The sequence below is a fragment of the Lithobates pipiens genome, unplaced genomic scaffold (assembly GCF_037356315.1).
Source record: "Lithobates pipiens isolate NorthernLeopardFrog02 unplaced genomic scaffold, aLitPip1_a1.2 Scaffold_1, whole genome shotgun sequence".
NCBI classification, from domain to species: domain Eukaryota; kingdom Metazoa; phylum Chordata; class Amphibia; order Anura; family Ranidae; genus Lithobates; species Lithobates pipiens.
The window spans coordinates 105,390,552-105,408,999 of NW_027507685.1; the positions used below are offsets into that span (position 1 = coordinate 105,390,552).

The window sequence follows — 18,448 nt, forward strand, 5'->3', positions numbered from 1 at the left end:
CTGCTATTACTCCCGAGTACGGTGATACCACATGTGTGAGACTTTTACACAGTGTGGCCACATACAGAGGCCCAACATGCAGGGAGCGCCATCAGGCTTTCTGGAGCATCCAGGCCAATTCTGACATTTCTCTCCTACATGTTATAATCATAATTTATTTGCTAGAAAATTACATAAAATCCCAAAACATTATATATGTTTTTTTAGCAAACACCTTGGAGAATACAATGGTGGTCATTGCAACTTTTTATCTCGCACGGTATTTGCGCAGCAATTTTTCGAATGCTTTTATTTGGAAAAAACAATTTTGTGCTTAAAAAAAAAAACACAGTCAAGTTATCCCAATTTTTGCATAATGTGAAAGATGAAGTTACTCCGAGTAAACAGATACCTAACATGTCACTCTTCAAAATTGCACACGCTCGTGAAATGGCGCCAAACGTCGCTACTTAAAAATCCTCATAGGCGACGCTTTAATTTTTTTTTACTGGTTACATGTTTTGAGTTACAGAGGAGGTCTAGGGCTAGAATTATTGCTCTCGCTCTAACGTTTGCAGCGATACCTCACATGTGTGGTTTGAACACCGTTTTCATATGTGGGCGGGACTTACGTATGCGTTCGCTTCTGCATGCGAGCACATGGGGACAGAGGCGCGTCAAAAAAAAATTCTTATTGTTCATTTTACTTTATTTATTTTAGTTTGACATTTTTTTCACCAAAAATTAGCGGGTATTGCAGAGTATTAGCGGGTATTGCAGAGTATTAGCTGGTATTGCAGAGTATTAGCGGGTATTGCAGAGTATTAGTGGGTATTGCAGAGTATTAGTGGGTAATGCAGAGTATTAGCGGGTATTGCAGAGTATTAGCGGGTATTGCAGAGTATTGGTGGGTATTGCAGAGTATTAGCTGGCATTGCAGAGTATTGGCAGGGAATTGAGGGGTTAAATTTCGGTGAGCAGCCATGTGGGCACTGCAGATGCAGCCCACAGAGCTGCTGACACCGATCTCTTCCCCCTCTGCTGTACCGATCGGCTCTCGCACGCCCCCTGGGGTGCACACTCGAGAGCATCTGTGACCGCCGTCATGTTATGACGCCCCCGGTTTGTTTACAAGTGATCATTCCATCATTTGACGGAGCGATCATGTGGTAAACGGCCGCGATGAGCGTGATCCGTGATGCGCCGGGTCCACAGGACCCGGTGGTCACAGATGCTCTCGAGTGCGCGCCCCAGGGGGCGTGCGAGAGCCGAATTCTGGGAGGACGTCATATGACGGCCTCCCAGAGTTAAACAACCGCCCTGTACCCGTCATTCGGCTATGAGCCGGTTGTTAAGTGGTTAAACCATGCTCAAATGGTACTAAGAGATCCAAAGCGTGCCAAGAAAATATCCTCCACACCATTATACCACCACCACCAGCAGCCTGAACCGGTGATACAATGCAGGATGGATCCATGCGCCAAATTCTGACCTCACTATCTGAATGTCGCAGCTGAAATCCAGACTCATCGGACCAGGCAACGTTTTTCCAATCTTCTATTGTCTAATTTTGGTGATCCTGTGTGAATTGTAGCCAACGTTTCCTTCTCTTAGCTGACAGGTGGGGCCTTTTGCCGCTGTAGCCCATCTGCTTCAAGGTTGGATGTGTTCTGCATTCAGCGATGGTTAGGGATGAGCCGAACACCCCTCGGTTCGGTTCGCACCAGAACTTTCGAACGGACCCCAAATTCGAACGAACTTTAGAACCCCATTGACGTCTTTGGGACTCGAATGTTCGAAATTAAAAGTGCTAATTTTAACGGCTAATATGCAAGATACTGTCCTAAAAAGGGTTTGGGGACATGGGTCAATGCCTAAAATGTTTTTAAAAATGTCAGTTTTGGCAGGAGCACTGATTTTAATGATGATTAAAGTGAAAAAAAAAATGAAATATTCCTTTAAATATGGTGCCTGGGGGGTGTCTGTAGTATGCCTGTGAAGTGCCACGTGTTTCCCGTGTTTAGAACAGTCCCTGCACAAAATGACATTAAACAGAAATAACATCATTGAAAACTGCTTGCGGTTTTAATGTTATATCTGGTTCCTGCAATATGGTTGAAAACCATTGAGAAAAATGGCATGGGTAGCCCTTCCTGCCCATTACCAGCCCCTTTGGGTCTTGTACGCATATTAAGGGGAACCCTGTACCCATATTAAAAAAAGGAAATGCGTGTGGCCCCCAGGCCCTGTATACTCAGAACAGCAGTATACAGGGGGTGCAAACAAGACAGGGACTGTGTAGGTTTGTTGTGTTAAGTTGAATCTGTTTGTAATTTTCAACTGGTACATTTTTAAAGTGTAGCTCCAGTCAAAAAAACTATTTTTAAGCTTTTTGGAAAACATAGGGAAGGGTTATCACCCCTGTATAATTAATTTTGTCGTCCATCTTTTTTCATCTCACTTGCTGTTGTCTCCTTCCGTTTGCAAGTAGGAGATGTTTGTAAGTTGGATGTTTGAAAGTAGGGGCCTGCCCTATATGCTCTGCAGAAATGGCGGAACAAGGTGTTGGTTTTGCCACAACATTGTAAGCCCTCAAAGTGACTCTTGCTGGGCGCTGGAGCGCCCTGCTGTGAACGATTATATCAAGAATTGTAATTACATGCCATTGGTAGAAAAATTGACCTTTGGTGGTTGTGGTGCTGGTGCCACAACACTATAAGTCCTCACAGTTACTCTGGGTGGGCACAGGAACGGGCCCTCCTGTGAAATATTATATCAAGAATTGTAATTACATGTCCCTGTTAAACAGGGGCAGAAAAATTGGGCCTTAGGCACTGGTGCTGTTGCCACGACACTGCAACCTCTCCCATATACTCTAGTTTTATTGCAGGAATTAGCCCTGCTGCAAAGCATTGCATCAAAAATTGTAATTAAACGCCCCTGTTAAACAGGGGCAGAAAAATTGGGCCTTAGGCACTGGTGCTGGTGCCACCACACTGCAACCTCTCCCATATACTCTAGTTTTATTGCAGGAATTAGCCCTGCTGCAAAGCATTGCATCAAAAATTGTACTTAAACGCCCCTGTTAAACAGGGGCAGAAAAATTGGGCCTTAGGCACTGGTGCTGGTGCCACGACACTGCAACCTCTCCCATATACTCTAGTTTTATTGCAGGAATTAGCCCTGCTGCAAAGCATTGCATCAAAAATTGTAATTAAACGCCCCTGTTAAACAGGGGCAGAAAAATTGGGCTAATGGCATCACCCAGAACCATAAATGTTCTTCCAACATATCAGCGGAGGAGGAAGAGGATAGACAATCAACATAACTTTTTTTTTTCTATTGAAAAAGCCCATGGCGTGCAAACACACCCAAAAAACTTCCACCCGGTGCATAAAAAAAGTGCACACACATAAAGAGTGACACACTAAAAAGTGCAGACGGGTGCCTGATGTCCTCCAAAAGAAGGACCATACCCTGATCCCCCGGGGCGTTAGGCTCCAGACAGGGGCTGAGGTACCAGACTCAACAAGTGGGCCCCCGGACGAAACCGGAAGCCCTCCTTTCCCCGGGAGGACTGCCGAAACAGAACCTCCTAGGTACTTGGTACTGTGGGGGCTTCCCCGAAGGTAGGCCCCCCCTCATGGAGATTGGACCAAGCCAGAAGGCCTATGTCCGCTCTCCCACAAGACGTTCAGGATTGGTCCGAGGACCGACACCCTACTAATCAAACGTGAAGTGACAAACAGTGACAAACACACACAAATAAAATAAATAAAAAGTGAGGAAGGGATAGTGAAGAGGAGAGTGAAAAGTGACCATTGTGCAATACAATGGCCGGCCCTCCGGCCAGGAATCAAAAATTCCTCTGGTCCTAGCCAAAAGGCCGGGCCCTAGAGGCAGGTGTAAAAAAAGCGTGTAATGGTGACGTGACCTAGGTGCCTAAATCAAAGTGCTGACGCACAGTGAAAGAAGGCACCCCTGGACTGCCACTCCAGGGGCACATCACCATGGGCTTTCCAACAAAAGCATCCCTGGCCTCCCAGCCCAGACCACAACAGCCCCCACCCTAGTCAGGAAGGTATGGAGATCCAGGAGCTTAGTGAGACCCTTTACCATCAGGTCCACCCTCACTCCCATCACTCCCACCTAATTACATCCAGGACGTACTGGCCGCTCCCCCCCAAGGGAAAAGGGGGAACAAGCGTTCCAATCCCGAAAAACTGACCGGGGCTAAAGCTGCCACAATCCAGGCCAAAAGGCCAGGGTCCCCTCCCCTGGCCTCGACCAGTGGTTCTCCATCCCCATCAGAAGGCTTCCTTTTCGGCTACGAACCGCTCCAGGTCACCTTTACACCAGCAGGCTTTGCATAGCAACCGCCAACCCTGCTCCACCTCGCCGTAGAACAGGGACGGAAGCAAGCGCCACCTCCTGGTAACTGATAAGAACAGATACTACACTTGATCTTAGCCAAAAGGCCGAGAAGCGATTGCATTGCATCAAAAATTGTACTTAAATGCCCCTGTTAAACAGGGGCAGAAAAATTGGGCGGAGGAGGAAGAGGATAGACAATCAACATAACAGGACAGTCACTCAGCATAGGCAGTCTTGAAGGAATGTGATATTTAAAAAAAAAATTATTCGGTTACATCAGCTTCAGGTGCTTGGTAGCTGTGGGTGATCCAAGACTGATTCATCTTGATGAAGGTCAGTCGATCAACTGATTCGTTGGACAGGCGCACCCTGTGATCGGTAACAAAGCCACCAGCAGCACTGAAAGTGCGTTCCGAAAGAACGCTGGATGCAGGACAGGCCAGTAGCTCAATTGCATACTGTGAAAGCTCTGGCCAGTGATCCATCCTCAAGACCCAGTAAGCCAGAGGATTTTCGGTGGGAAAGGTGTCCAAGTCTGACCTTGCCCCTAGGTATTCCTGCACCATGTAAATCAGGCGCTGGCGATGGTTGCTGGAACCGATCATACCTTGGGGCTGCGGACTAAAAAATTGTCTGAAAGCATCAGTCAGACGGCCACCTTCTCCACCGCTCCTTCTGACCGATGCCTCAGCAACACGTTGTCCAGGACCAGGAGTTTGTAACCTCCCAGTCTCTGGGAACGCGTTGCACAGACCTTTCTGCAAGGCCTCCCAGAGATGTCTCATCCTCTGCTCCCTCTGCGATGGCAAGATAAGGTCGGCAACCTTACCCTTGTACCGTAGATCAAGGAGAGTGGCCAGCCAGTAATGGTCCCTCTCCTTGATCCGAAGAATACGAGGATCCTTCCGCAGGCTTTGCAGGATCAGGGAGGCCATGCAGCGTAGGTTAGCTGAGGCATTCGGTCCGGAGTCCTCTGGGTCACTAAGGGCAACATGATCCGCAGCTATCTCCTCCCAGCCACGTACAAGTCCACGTGTTTCTTGGGACTGTAAATAATCCGTACAAGACTGCTGCTGCTGCTGATGCTGAGTGCCAGCCTCCACCTCCATGCTGACACAATCATCCTCCTCCTCCTCTTACTCCTCCTCATCCTCTTCCTGTGTGATGGGTGGCACAGCAGGAACACTGTCTGGATAAAGGGGGCCTTGAGAGGCAAGGAAGTCCTCCTCTTCCTGCCTCTGTTCTGCCTCAAGTGCCCTGTCCATTATTCCACGCAGCGTATGCTTCAAGAGGTGGACAAGAGGTACAGTGTCACTGATGCATGCACTGTCACTGCTCACCATCCTTGTGGCCTCCTCAAACGGTGACAGGACAGTGCATGCATCCCTGATCATGCCCCACTGGCGTGGTGAGAAAAAACTGAGCTCCCCTGACCCTGTCCTGGTGCCGTAGTCGCACAGGTACTCATTGATGGCCCTCTGCTGCATGTGCAGCCGCTGCAGCATGACCAACGTTGAGTTCCACCTGGTGGGCATGTCACATATAAGGCGGTTCTTGGGCAGGTTCAACTCCTTTTGGAGCTCAGCCAGCCGAGCACAGGCATTAAATGATCGGCGGAAATGCACACAGACTTTCCTGGCCTGCTTCAGTACATCCTGTAAGCCGGGGTACCTGCCCAAGAACCGCTGCACCACCAGGTTAAGGACGTGAGCTACACAGGGCACATGGGTCAGTTGTCCCTGTCGGAGGGCAGAGAGGAGGTTGGTGCCATTGTCACAAACCACCATTTCTGGCTTAAGCTGGCGTGGCGTCAACCACCTCTCGGCCTGCCCCTGCAGAGCTGACAAAACATCCGCCCCAGTGTGGCTCCTGTCCCCCAAACAAACCAGCGCAAGTACGGCATGGCATCGTTTTGCCTGCGTACTTGCGTAGCCCCTGGAACGCCTACGGAGCACCGCTGGTTCTGAGGACAGAGCACTGGAAGAGGTCATGGAGGAAGAAGAAGAGGAGGGGGTGGAGGAGAGAGGTGTGTCACAACCAATAGTAGCATTTTGGAGGCATGGTGGTGGAACAACCTCCAACACTACTGCACCTTGTCCTGCATCCTTCCCAGCTGCCAGAAGAGTAACCCAATGGGCCGTGAAAGACAGGTAACGTCCCTGTCCATGCCTGCTGGACCATGAGTCAGCGGTAATATGCACCTTACCGCTGACCGCCCTGTCCAGCGAGGCAAGGACATTGCCTTCCACATGCCGGTAGAGAGCCGGAATCGCCTTCTGTGAGAAAAAGTGGCGTTTGGGGACCTGCCACTGAGGAACCGCACATTGTACAAACTCACGGAAGGGGGCCGAGTCTACCAACTGAAAAGGCAGCAGTTGAAGTGCTAGCAATTTAGCCAAGCTAGCATTCAACCGCTGGGCATGTGGATGGCTGGGAGTGAACTTCTTTCGCCGGTCCAGCAGCTGGGGCAGGGACATTTGCCTGCTATAATCGGACGTGGGTGTACCGCTAGCAGAGTTCCCGGAAGCACTTGGCTGTGACACACCTAATTCTACACCTTCATTCCTCTCAGAGCAGGTTTCAGAGAGGACTGAAGGTCTAGTGGGGTTGGAGATGCCAGCTGATGAGGAGCAAGGAGAGGTCCGCTTTGTTCTTTGGTGTGGGTCTTTGAGGTACGCTTGCCAACGAGCTGCATGGCAGGTCAACATATGTCTGGTCAAGCATGTGGTGCCCAAGCGGCTGATGTTTTGGCCACGCGAGATACGCTTGAGACATATGTTGCAATTAGCAGTGGTGCGATGTGATGCACTCGTCTCAAAAAAAGGCCCACACCAAAGAACTTTTAGAATAACGCGCAAAGGCAGCGCCCTGCACAGGCGGAGCTCTGTGGTGTGATTCAGTCGGTGTGCTGCCCCTAAGCTGGCCCCCGGAGGGAAGACGATGCGTTGGCAGCTGCTTTGCTAGTACCCTGAGACTGGGTGAGAGAGGATGAGGAGGATGAAGAGGGCTTGGTCATCCACTCTACCAAGTCGTTGGCATGTTGCGGTTCAACATGTCCAGCTGCCGAAAAGTAGGACAAGCGTGTCCCATGGCCACGTGCTGATGACAATGCACCGCGTCCACGACCAGCACTGTTGTCTCTAGACACAGAGCTTGCTTGCCATCTTTTATTGTCTCGCGCCTGTCTGCCTCTCCTTGCTGGCCTTCCAGACATGGTAATGGCCTGAAGGGAGTTGGGTAAAACAGCAGTGTAATGGAGTCACACAACACCCACTAAGCCCTGCAGATGGCTTTATTAGAGAACAGCAATAAACGGTAGATACAGGTGTTTATTGTGCTGGAGTCACACAACACCCACTAACTCCTGCAGATGCCTTTTTTATAGAACACCAGAGATAAAGGGGTATATACAGATGTATACTGTGCTGTGCTGGAGGCACACACAACTTCCAATAACTCCTGCAGATGGCAAGTGGGCTCAAATAGAGAAGAGCTATGTAGGTGGATATAGCGGTGTGTACTGGGTACAGAGCACGCAGACAGCACGCACAAACTCCTAACACTACTGACTGCAAGCTCTATTATAAAAGATAGATCACTAACTATATAGGTGAGGGGAATATAGCGGTGTATACTGCGGTCAGGGCACACAGACAACAACCACTACACAACAGCAAGATCGAAAATCGGCCGAAAACGATCGGTGTGTACTGTGTTGAAGGTACACAGAACACCCACTAACTGCTTCAGACGCCAACACACTACACTAGGCCGCCGCGCTGGCGGCCTTATATAGTGTGGGGCGTGAACTACACAGCCTGAGCTATGATTGGCCACAGGCATCCTGCCTGTGGCCAATCATGGCTCTCCTCGCTGCTGGCGCTGTGATTGGCCAAGCATGCGGGGTCAAAGTGCATGCTTGGCCAATCATGAGCCAGCAATGCACTGCGATGACGCAGTGCATTGTGGGCCATGAGCGCCACACGAATTTGGCGGCCCATAACGTTCGGAATTCGCCGAACGGGCGAACAGCCGATGTTCGACTCGAACACGAAGCTCATCCCTAGCGATGGTGTTCTGCATACCTTGGGTGTAATGAGTGGTCATTTGAGTTAATGTTGCCTTTCTATCATCTCCAGACTCATCAGACCAGGCAACGTTTTTCCAATCTTCTATTGTCCAATTTTGGTGATCCTGTGCCAATTGTAGCCTCAGTTTCCTGTTCTTAGCTGACAGGAAAGCCACCCGGTGTGGTCTTCTGCTGCTGTAGCCCATCTTCTTCAAGGTTGGATCTGTTGTGCGTTCAGAGATGGTGTTCTGCAAACCTTGGGTGTAACGAGTGGTTATTTAAATGACTGTTTCTTTTCTATCCTCTGAAACCAGTCTGCCCATTCTCCTCTGACTTCTGACATCAACAAGGCATTTTCCTTCACACGACTGCCACTCACTTGATATTTTCTCTTTTTTCCCATCATTTTTTGTAAACCCGAGAAATGGTTGTGCGTGAAAAACCCAAAAATACTCAGACCAGCCCGTCCGGCACCAACAACCATGCCACGTTCAAAGTCACTTAAATCCCCTTTTTTCCCCCATTCTGATGCTCGGTTTGAACTTCAGCAGGTCATCTTCACCACTTCTAGATACCTAAATGCATTGAGTTGCTGCCATGTGATTGGCTGATTAGCAATTTGTGTTAACGAGCAATTGAACAGGTGTACCCAATAAAGTGGCCAGTGAGTGTATAGAAATATGGAGGAATAAAAAGAAAGTTTAATCCGCTTCTATTTTACCTTCTCTGATTGACCCCTCTCCCCTTGTCAACATTTTAGTGAAACTTTTAAATAAAACCTTCCCGTTTTATTTGCACACCTTATTTTAGACTTAGTGATGTCATCACTGGGTCTCCGTGCTTCTCTATGCAACACGGCAGATCATGGGTGGTGGGAGGGACCAGCAGGGGGCTGTACATGGCTTCCTGAGAAAATCACAGCACCCGGCCTTGATACTTCTCTCAAGAGCTCTCAACCCCTGATGCAATCAGTGGGCCGGCTCTTGGGGGGAGTAATGCAAATTCCATCTTGATGGGTGTGTGTCAATTTGGTGGAGTTGGCATTCCTGGGCAGGCTGCTTTTGCATACAGAAAGCCTTAGGTAATGCCCACATGTGATCTTGAGTCTCCATGATTGGAAGAACTGAAATGCAATGAATGAAAAGGTGTGGGCCAGGACCAGTCAGGCTGGTGTGAGGGGGGGGCTAGATCACATGTGCTAGATCAGAAGTGCTGGGGTTGACGCGTTTCAACCACCACTGGGTTTTCTTGTAGAAATGAGTGCCCTCCTTCCCTTCCAGATTGAGCCCAGTGGTGGATGAAACATATAGGAGGTGGAGATCCAAGAGATATTCCTCCATCCATGCTGTTTAGTATAGATGGAGGAAACTAATGGTTAGAGAATCCACAGGCTGAACAAGAGAAGACCAAGTCCCTATAGCTAGCCTAAGTCTGTGTTACTAGTATTTGATAAGTCCTTGTTATTATAAATAGGGCAAAAAACATTGTTTGGTGTGGTTATAATGGGCCACCGGGACCCTGGGGTCTATCTTGGTTGTCTTAGAAGTAAAGAAGTAATTCCTAGTTATCAGTTTTGGATCGAAACAAGCTCATCCCTAGTTATCAGCTTTTGGACTGACCCAAGCCCATGCCTAGTTATGAGTTTTGAATCAAAACAAACTCAAGCCTAGTTATCAGTTTTTGGATGAAATCAACATCATGCCTAGTTATAAGTTTTGGATCAAACCAAGCTCATCCCCAGTTATCCTTTTGGATTGACCCAAGCTCATTCTTAGCTGTCAGTATTTGGATTGAACCAAGTTCATGTCTGTGTTACTAGTATTTGATAAGTCCTTGTTATTATAAATATGGCAAAAACCATTGTTTGGTGTGGTTATAATGGGACACCAGGACCCTGGGGTCTATCTTGGTTGTCAGTTTTTGGACTGACCCAATACAGCTACGGCTACCTCAAGTAAGTAAAGAAGTAAAACTTATGTAACACCCACCTAATCTATACGGTAAATCAGTGAGTTCTTTTCTCTCTGGACCACCTCATAAACACTGCTTGATAGCCTGCACCTATAGTCAGAAGGGCTATTTGCTGTGTTTTACCCACCAATTGGTTTTATCGTAGTGATGATGGGTGCCCTCATTCCTCTCCAGATTGAGCCCAGTGATAGGTGGAACACATCAGAGGTGGAGATCCAGGGGGAATTCCTCCATTTATGCTGTTTTGTATGGATAAAGAATCTACAGGCTGAGCAAGAGAAAACGAAGTGTGTATGTCTAGCCTAAGTCTGTATTACTAGTATTCGATAAGTCCTAGTCATTAGAGCTAGGGGGAAAAAAAATTGTTTAGTGTGGTAATAATGGGCCACTGGGAACCTGGGATCTATCTTGATTGTCTTAAGCCCCGTACACACGACCGGACTTTTCAACATCCAAAGTCTGACGGAATGATTCCGGCAGACTATTCGATCGTGTGTGGGCTGCAACGGACTTTTGATTCGCAAAAGTCTGACAGACTTTAGAAATGGAACATGCTTCAAATTTTTCCGCCAGAACTCTGCCGGACCCAGTTCCTACCGAAAAATTTGCTCGTGTGTATGCTATTCCGACGGACTAAAACCGACGCTAGGGCAGCTATTGGCTACTGGCTATGAACTTCCTTATTCGAGTCCAGTCGTACGTCATCACGTTCGAATCCGTCGGAGTTTGGTGTGATTGTGTGTGGCCAAGTCCGCTCATTCGGAAAGTCCGTCAGAATTCTGCCAGAACTCCGTCAGAACTCCTTCGAAAGTCTGTCGGACTTAATCCCTCGAAAAGTCTGGTCGTGTGTACGCGGCATTAGAAGTAAAGCAGTACAGAAGGAGTTCTTTTCTCCTTGGGCCACTTGGAAGACCACTAGAGGTGGAGATCCAAGGGGGATTCCTTCATCCATGCCATTTGGTATATACAAAGGAAACTACTGGATATAAAATCCATGGGCTGAACAAGAGGAAACAAAGTACATATGACTAGTGCTTGATAAGTCCTAGTTATTAGAGATAGGGAAAAAAACTTTTTTTGGTGTGGTAATAATGGGCCACCCGGACCCTGGGGTCTATCTTGATTGTCTCAGAAGTAAAGAAGTACAACTTATGTAACGTCCAGTCTGAGCCTTAACCTGTGAATCTGTGAGTTATTTTCTCAATGGGCCACGTAGATAACCACCACCCCATGAACACTGCTGGAGAGCCTGCACCTATAGCCAGAAGTGCTGGAGCTGATGCGTTTTTCCCACCACTGGGCTTTATTGTAGATTTGAGTGAGTGCCCTCCTTCCTTTCCAGATTGAGCACAGTGGTGGATGAAACACATCAGAGGCGGAGATCCAAGGGGGATTCCTCCATCCATGCTGTTCAGTATAGATAGAGGAAACTAATGGATTGAGAATCCATAAGCTGAACAAGAGAAACTGAAGTGCATATGGCTAGCCTAAGTCTGTGTTACTAGATACTCGATAAGTCCTAGTTATCAGAGAAAGGGCAAAAAAAAAAAAAAACATTGGTGTGGTAATAATGGGCCTCCTGGGACCCTGGGGTCTATAATGATTGTCTTAGAAGTAAAGAAGTACAACTTACAGTATGTAACTTCAAGTCCAATCGTTAACCTATACGGTGAATCAGTGAGTTCAAGAAAATTGCAGGGCAAGAGGTGTTCCAAATGCACAGAGGGAAAGCAAAGTGTCATCTAATTCCAAGAAGAAATACAATGTGTGTTCACACTAAGGAACCTGTCATCAGAAATGATTCCTGTTTTCTTCCTTTCGGTAATAGGTGAAAGCACATCCTACCCATTACTGTCCGTCTCCTCACACTCAGATGTACAGAAGCGCTTTGTTGATGAGAGCAATTTCCAGACTAAATGTAATAGAAGGAAAAAAAATAGATATAGTTTTGACGCATGTGTCACTTTAAAGTGTGTCTGTGTTTTATTTTTGCTTTTTATCTGAAACTTTCCACAAATATACGTAGGCAGAAAAGCTCATTTTTCTGTGCACAGGTTTAAACACAGATCTTTGGGCCTCAAAGCATAGTTTTGATGGGGCCCCTGGCATCCTTTCTTTGTCGAATCTGGTAGGGTCATCTTGGGTTACCATGACTAATGCCGTGTACACACAACGGACTTTTCGTCAGCAAAGGTCCGACGGAACGAATCCGGCAGACAATTTGATTGTGTGTGGGCTCCATCGGACCTTTGCTGTCCAAAAATCTGACGGACTTTAAAAAAAAAATTTCACCGGAACTCCGCCAGACCCAGTTCCTATCGAGAAATCTGCTCGTGTGTATGCTAGTCCGACGGACAAAAACAGATGCTAGGGCAACTATTGGCTACTGGCTATGGACTTTTTTATTCTAGTCCGGTTGTACGTCATCACGTTTGAATACGTCGGACTTTGGTGTGATTGTGTGTGGCCAAGTCCGTTCATTTGGAAAGTGCGTCGAGAAGACTGTCGGACCTAGTCCGTCGAAAAGTCTGCTTGTGTGTACGCAGCATAAGTCAAGGACAGACGCTAGATGTGTGTGTGATAATGTTGGACTGTTATAAGTGAAGGCTGGTTCTGAAGGATCTACCGTAAAGTGATCTGTGGTTGAAATATAATATAGGTGGAGCCTGTTCTAGTTCTAGGCTGCTTCCTCTTTGATAGCGACAAAGGGAGGGAGCACTCACCAGATGGTAATTTAGTGGATAGATATGGAGGAACACCTGGTACAAAAGTCTATCTCATTTGAAGGACTTTTTGAAACATTTCTGGCTAAGGCCATCAAATACAGCCAACAGAAGACTGTAAATTCTTGGATTTGTACAGAGGAGCAAATGGACTCTTCGGACCATTTAATGGTTAAGAATATCAAATAAAGCCAACGGGAGAGTGCAAATTCTTGGATGTGTATGGAGGAGCACCTGGTACAAATGTTTATTTCACTTGAAAGACTTTTTTAAACATTTAATGATTAAGAGCATCAAATACAGCCAATGTGAGACTGTAAATTCTTGAATGTGTATGGAGGAGTGCCAGGTACAAATGTCTATTTCTCTTGAAGGACCTTTTTAAACATATACTGGTTAAGAGCATCAAATAATGTTATTTCATTGTAGGACTTTTTTTAAAAATATTTGATGGTTAAGAGCATCAAATACAGCCAACGGGAGACTGTAAATTCTTTGATGTGTATGGCAGATTTCCTGGTACAGAAGTTCATCTCACTTGAAGAACTTTTTGAAACATTTGAAGGTTAGGAGCATCAAAAACTGCCAATGGGAGACTGCAAATTCTTGGATGTGTATGGAGGAGCACCTGGTACAAATGCTAATCTCAATTTAAAAAGACTTTTTAAAACATTTAATGTTTAAGAGCATCAAAAACAGCCAACGGGAGACTGCAAATTCTTGGATGGGTATGGCGGAGTGCCCTGTAAAAAAGTTAATCTCCCTTTAAACATTTGAAGATCAGAAGAATCAAAAACAGTCAATGTGAGACTACAAATTCTTGGATGTGCATGGAGGAACACCTGGTACAAATGTTTATCTCACTCACTTGAAGGACTTTCTGAAACATTAACTGGTTAGGAGTATCAAAAACAGCCAACAGGAGACTGAAAATTCTTGGATGTGTTTGCTGGAGTGTCCAGTACAAAAGTTAATTTCACTTGAAGAACTTTTTGAAATGGCTAAGGGCATCAAATACAGCCAATTGCAGATTGAATTCTTGAATGTATATGGAGGAGCACCAGGTACAAATGTTCATTTCACTTGAAGGACTTTTTGGAAAATGTAATGGTTAAGAGCATAAAATATAGTAAACGGAACTTGTGTTTCAGGCTTGATGAAGGCTAGCATCTCCTGCTGGATTGCTGGCTACCTTTACTATTCTGCACACCGGGCTTCTATTCAGTTTACTTATGTTTATATGCTTGAAATAACATGTTGGTTTTCTTGAGTTATACAAAGATACCTGTAGTTATATGCAGAGCGCAGGCCCCACTTACTGTTCCCTTTCTGGTATAGCTTTGCTGTTTATAGAAGTTACATATTGTATTCTTTTATTATGTGTTAATAAAGTTGTTAGGAACTAGTGCATTCTGGGAGAATTCTCTAGAGGAAGTCCACTTCCATTTTAAGAATCTACAGTGAGACAGTAAGGCATACTCTTCTTCAATCTCTTGCCAGCACCCCTCAGCATGCTTAAAAAGTAGGTTCTTGTTATCCCAGTCTGTGTTGTAAAGCATTTTTTCTTTATTATATGCAAAATTGTACTGATTGATGTTTATTTTATCAATTTGCAGTTTCACCGGGCTTGTTCCAATAAATTTAAGATCAAAGAAATATGGTACCTGGGGTTTGTGGAGTAAGAAGGTTTAGCTATCTGTCCTAGAGACAGAACACTTACTGCCATGAGGAGATGCTAGTCTACATCAAGCCTTAGCCTTGGTTCCTTAGTGCATTATGTCATGATTTTTATAATACGGACTGCTCAAGCCTTGAAGAAGGTGGGAGACTTTTTCTTCCGAAACACGTTGGCTATATTTGATGCTTTTAATCATCAAGGTTTGATAAAGTCTTTCAAATGAGATGAACTTTTGTACCAGGCACTCATCTTTGCACATCCAAGAATTGAAGTCAAGGACAGGACAGACAGGTGAGCTGTTAATTATATGTGACCTAAAAAAATGGAGCTCTCTAGAGCAGGGGTCCTAAACTGGCGGCACTCCAGCTGTTGCGAAACTACAAGTCCCATGAGGCATTGCAAGGCTGACAGTTACAAGCATGACTCCCGTAGGCAGAGGCATGATGGGACTTGTAGTTTCGCAACAGCTGGAGGGCCACCAGTCTGAGACCCCTGCTCTAGATGGTCTAGTTTAAGAAAATGTATTTTGTTTTGTTTTTACATAATCTTGAAGCCTAAAATTATTTTTGTAAACGAGCCGCAGCGAAAGGGCTAAAAGTTTCACCAGATGGGGATAAGCCCACATTTCCCGAGCCTTGACCTCTGAATATTTAGCCGGGTGAAAGCACTCAGTTTGGCAAAGTTTGAGTTTCTTTCCGACTCTTTCCCTGAAATAGATACATTTATAGATTCCTTCTCTTTAAATTGTAAATATAGGCCAGGTTGTAACATCGTGTTTTGCATTTCTCAAGTAGAGTTGAGTTAGGTAGGAAAGGTGTTTGACGGCTCTCTGACAATACCATACAGCTCTCGGGAAAATGGTCTATAAATAAAGTAAATACGGGGAGCGGAATTTACAAGTACACAATGGTGTTAAATTCTATTTGCGGCACCTCGTGGCGCGATGATGTCACGTGCCGAGCCGTCCCGGACTAGATGAATAAATTCAGATAATTATAAAAATCGGTCATTCGCAGAACCCCGAGCCGCGTTGAAGGCGACTCACATGCAACGTTCCCACTGAAGCAATTTAATCAAGATAATTAGTTGTAATTATTTTGTCTTGCCAAAAAAAAAAACGCAAAAAAAAAAAACCCACAGAAAAATGACAGCCGCGATAATGAGCTCAGACACTGAGGTTCATCATTTAATAGATATGTGGGATGATTTGTACTCAGAACATTATACAAATAATACAAACGCAGATCGTATAATATGACTCATACTACGAGCGGAGGAGGAACAGGGCATACGGGGTCTTTGCCTGGGATACAACCCTTCGGAGGGGCCCCCTGGAATCTGCATGTCCTCCTCTTGATTATGCATTTAGACAAAAGCGGATTAAAGTATATAAAATAGATTGTTCTGTTTCATTGCTTTATACGTTGACATACCGCCTTAGACCCAGTCTGTTTGGGTAGTGCAGTCATCTGCTGACTTGGCACCATCCACAGGCAGCTTAACTCTTCAATAAGACACAAAAGTTGAATCCAGTGATGGGACGAGGTCATCTAGAGCCAAGGGCCAACATGTCAAACTGTGCCCCCCCCCAAGATGTATGAGCATTATCTGCCCGCCCCTTCAAAAAAACAAAAACTGAGCACTAATCTGCATACCTACCCTCTAAGCATAAATACCCCCTCCTCCCAGTGTAAATCTGCCTCCCTCCTGCTGAAATCCCACCACAAATTTTTGCCCCCCCCTCCTCCCAAAAAAAAATCACCTGCATCCCAATATGGAGATTTCCCTTCACTTCCTGTCCAACAGCCAAAAAGGAAGTGAGGGAAAAAAAAGTTATTATTATTTACTTTAAAAGTTTATATTATAATTGTAAAATAAGCAATGTGACTTTAAAGATTTTGTATATTTACCTAAAAGAGAACCGAATTGTGGTGTGTTATATTTTGTGATATGCATACAATTGAATTATGTCTGTTTGTCTAAAAAATGTTTTTTTATAAAATAAAATATAGAATATAAAAATATTTTTTTTAAAACAAACAAAAAGGAAGTGACAGGAAATCCCTCCAAATTAGGGGAATACCTTGAGGACCCCCCCCCCCCCCCAGGTCTCCAGAACTAGTGTCACCCCTCTATTACTTTTCTGGAAACAACCCAAAATTTGGGATTTTCGTTTACTTTCACTTTCAATGATAACAGGACAAACAGAGAAGAAGGTGAATCTCCCTAATGGGGGCCACAGACAGCAATAAAAACTCATAGGTGTTCTCACCCCCCCCCACACACACACTATATATCATATTAATATTTCTGTATGTAATATCTTCTATAAAAAATAGTTGTAAATGTTTTAAATATTCATAATAATAATAATAATAATATGTATGTTGTTTTAATAATTAATTATAATAATATCAAAGAATAATAATAATATATTATCTATACCTGTGTGTGTATATATATATATATATATATATATATATATATATATATATATATATATATATATATATATTTTTTTTTTTTTTAAATAATAGATAATATTAATATTTCTGTATGTAATATCTTTAATATCCTATAAAGAAGATAGCGTGGTAATTGTTTAAAATATCAACAATAATAATAATAATTAAAAAAATGTTTTATATATATAATACACACACATACTGTTTATATATGAATATAAATAATAGATAATATTAATATTTCGGTATGTAATATCTTTAATATCCTATAAAGAAAATAGCAGTAATTGTTTTAAATATTAACAATAATTGTAAAAAATAATAATATATATATATATATATACACTGTTTATATATTAATATAAATAGATAATATTAATATTTCTGTATGTAATATCTTTAATATCCTATAAAGAAAATAGCGGTGATTGTTTTAAATATTAATTTAAAAAAAAAAAATATATATATATATATATATACTGTATATATATATATATACTGTATATATATATATATATATATATATATATATATATATATATACTGTATATATATATATATATATATATATACTGTATATATATATATATATATATATATATATATATATGTATATATATATAAATGTATATATATATATATATATATATATATATATATATATATATATATATGTGTATATATATATATATATATATATATATATATAATAGATAATACTAATATTTCTGTATGTAATAATTTATATAAAAAAAAAAATGACTATGGGGTTGTGAACCCTTGTGTTTATTCACCTTAATGCATCCTATACATTAAGGTGAAAAAACTTCTGATACTGACTGCAACCCCCCCCCCCCCCCCCAAGTTTTACTCACCTAATCCAGTTTGTGCCCTCAGCGGAGACGCACTCACTTTCTCTGCCCGGGAGTTCTCAGCTCTCGATTGGATAGACTGATAGCAGAGCAGCATTGGTCGCTACTGTTGACCAAACCCAATGACACGGGCACTGGGGGGGAGCGGGGCTGAATCCGCCATTCTGTGTCTATGGACGCAAATGCTGGACTTGGGAGCGTGCCCACAAGGTAACCCCCCAGCAGAGTGCTTCTTTCTCCCGGGGGGGGGGGGGTTACCGATGCGCAGATATAAAAGACACTAATTCATGCAGCACTGTAGTCATTAATACATCTGT

The 18,448-nt window shown here is 44.1% G+C and overlaps 1 long non-coding RNA gene and 1 pseudogene across 3 annotated transcripts in view; one reads left to right on the forward strand and one right to left on the reverse strand.

The window, feature by feature from the left end:
* The window catches only part of LOC143960492 (uncharacterized), a 120,612-nt gene that overhangs the window by 10,064 nt on the left and 92,100 nt on the right, over positions 1 to 18,448 (forward strand). For all 3 annotated transcript variants that reach the window (XR_013270343.1, XR_013270333.1, XR_013270339.1), the window contains exon 2: positions 14,733 to 15,085. This is a non-coding gene — a long non-coding RNA (uncharacterized LOC143960492). The remainder of the gene's footprint in view (positions 1 to 14,732; positions 15,086 to 18,448) is intronic.
* LOC143989471 (U2 spliceosomal RNA) lies at positions 4,290 to 4,469 on the reverse strand (annotated as a pseudogene).